The 2,589-nt window shown below is 51.8% G+C and overlaps 1 long non-coding RNA gene across 1 annotated transcript; it reads right to left on the bottom strand.

The window, feature by feature from the left end:
* Nucleotides 1-900: 900 nt before the first annotated feature.
* LOC107287911 lies at nucleotides 901-2,070 on the bottom strand. The gene is made up of 2 exons (XR_001548885.1): nucleotides 1,871-2,070; nucleotides 901-1,019 (listed from the first exon to the last, which is right to left on the bottom strand). It is a non-coding gene; the product is annotated as an uncharacterized LOC107287911 (long non-coding RNA).
* Between the last annotated feature and the right edge of the window lie 519 nt (nucleotides 2,071-2,589).

The following is a 2,589-nucleotide window of genomic DNA, read 5'->3' as shown; positions in this document are numbered from 1 at the left end:
CTTTTCCCACAAGATATCACGCGCAACTCCTGGCCCTTTGTGTGTAACTGGTTTGTTTCCCTGCATCGGGGTGTGCGGATTTGGGGGTCTCTGCACTGCACGCGCCCTCCCGTTGCCCCAACTGAGGGCTAGTTGGACGATCCTCAATGGGGGGTGGTTTGGGACATCGGGGCTTCTTCCTCCCCGATTTTGACTCCCTGAAATGACACCACAAACTTTGCTGGGACTCGGGAAGAATCTCCTTTTAACAAAATGCTATTACAACAAAGTTGGATTCGTTGCTGAGTAGAGAGACTGCCTGGAGGCCACCAAATGACCTGGAGAACGAGCAGAAGGGACTCGGTTCCCTCCTGGAAGACCTGCTCTGGACTTACGAGGTAGCCACCGAACAGGGTGTGAGGACCAAGAATCGACCAGGGTGTCCTCTGGGGGCTGGCAAAGCCACCTTCAACAGCAGTGGCCACGCTCCGGGAGAGGCACAGTGAAGTGTCTTTAGGGCCCACCTCTGGTTGCCGTGGCTTGGAAATGCCCCCCCCATCCTGGCTATATCTGATGGCCGTGCCACCCGAAGCCCCCTGCCGCCCCAAACCTCGGCCTCGGACCTCACCTCTGTTGATGGATAGGCAGGGAGAAGCCCCCTTGTGCTGCAGCTCCACGCCTCCTAACTGGGGCTAGCTTGGCTGAACTGAGCGTGCGCCGCCTTACAACTGCTTCTGCCCTGGTGATGTGGCCTAAGGTTCCGGAGTGGGCCCCCACAGTCCGTGTGCCTGCACGCAGAACTGTTTTGCAAGACTTTGCGGGAATAAAATGGCGTTTTGGCGTTTTGGTTCTGATGGGACCAGAAAAAAATACAGGGGGCCTGATTTCTATAATCAAAAACCAATAGGGCTTAACTGTGAATTTGTTCTCAAATTTTACAGATAAACTTCACCTCTTATATTTTGCGTCCACGACTTTTGGGAAACACTCATCCGTCTCTCATCGTCTCATCCGTTTTATCCATCCTTTAAATGATAAACCTATAAGGGATCGATAGGCTATATACGTTTTCAAAATAAACTATATTTATTTTTTACATTTATCGTTTCTTAATAAAAATGTACACTATTTCAAATAGATAGTTGATATTCCACCTATATTAATACATAGGTATCTCTAAGAAATATAGTTTAGAAACATCAAACCTAAATACAAACCGACATACGTACGAACTCCTTAAAGAAATAGCAGGGCAGGCCAAACAAAACTATTCTTGAATAAAAACATCTTGGTTTGCTTGAAGGGGGTGAGCGGGGTGCGCTTTTAAGAGCACCCTATTAAGGTGTAACACAGGGAAACGCGATACGACTGGTTCTTCTACATCCGGGACTGGGGCGCTGGGAAAACATCATTAAACGGCTGCCTTGCTTGGCAGCCTTGGAGGAGACCCCCGAGACGGGATGGGACGGAACCCCCTTCCCGACCCGGACGCCAAAAGCCTTGAGCGTGCCCCGCAGGCCCCGGATCTAAAAAGGAGATAAAAAGAAGCCACTGCTGAGCCCGCGTAAACGACCCCGAAGTGTATTATTAAAACAAACTATCTTTATCTCTACGTTCCAATTTAGCCCCTATAGCTGAAAGGGAAAGAGCGCAAAGAGACCAGGTCTCAAAACCTCCGGTGGCGCCGCCGCCACCGGTTCTCGGTCGCTTCTTTACGGACAGAGGGGGCGAAAGGCCAGGAACGGCCAGGCGGTCATCTTAAGGGAAAGGACCAAACGAGTGGCCAGGGTGGAAGCGGGGGAGGGGGAAGGTGGAGATCCCCCGCTAACTAGGTAACAGAGAAACCCGGTATCTTTCTGGAATCAGGCAATGCGGGGATGACTCGGCTCACCTGAGGCAGTAGCGGGCTTCCTTTTTTCCTTCCTGAGGCCTTGCCGGTAGACGTGCGCTCCGTCAGCGTAGTGCAGAAGAGAGGACGGGAAAAAGCAGGGAACCGTGCGGCGAACGGACAGGAAGTCGGGGACGGCTTCGACGGATGGACAGGAAGTCGGCCGTACTGGGAAGGTCGTCGTCGGTGGTAAGGCTACGGGACGGAAAGCTGTGCCCTCCTGTGGTCACAAACGGGTATTGCGGTCGCCGAAACAAAACAACCTTTTAAATGGGATTTTAAGGCTATTTATTTTCTCCCCCGTCTTTATGATTAACCCCTTATTAATATTAATAGGGCGACGGGAAGCTCTTTTTCCATTTTAAAGGTTTATTTCTTTTGGGGGCTGCTATACCCGGCTTGGGCCACGGGAGGGCAGCACTGTTTTCCCTCCCTTAGCGAGCGCGGCATTGAGGCCGTCGAAAAGGCCTACCGTGGCCTCGATGGTAATGCTGTGGGACGGGTATTGCGGCCCCCAAGATAAATAAGCCTTTTGAATGGGGTTTTAAGTTTACGGCCTACCTCGTTGATCGGACGTGGAGTCCGCCGTGCCCAGAAGGTGTCCGCAAAAGGAAGTTGGAGGATGACTAAAAAGGACGGACCGGAAGTCGGCCATGATGGGAAGGTCGTTTTTCAAAGGCCATGGCGGACAGCGAAATGAAGCGGACAGGAAGACTGCCATC

Source organism: Protobothrops mucrosquamatus, unplaced genomic scaffold (assembly GCF_001527695.2).
Source record: "Protobothrops mucrosquamatus isolate PMUCROS unplaced genomic scaffold, P.Mucros_1.0 scaffold454, whole genome shotgun sequence".
NCBI classification, from domain to species: domain Eukaryota; kingdom Metazoa; phylum Chordata; class Lepidosauria; order Squamata; family Viperidae; genus Protobothrops; species Protobothrops mucrosquamatus.
Note: the sequence above shows the minus strand (reverse complement) of the source record. Positions and strands in the feature narration are given on the sequence as shown.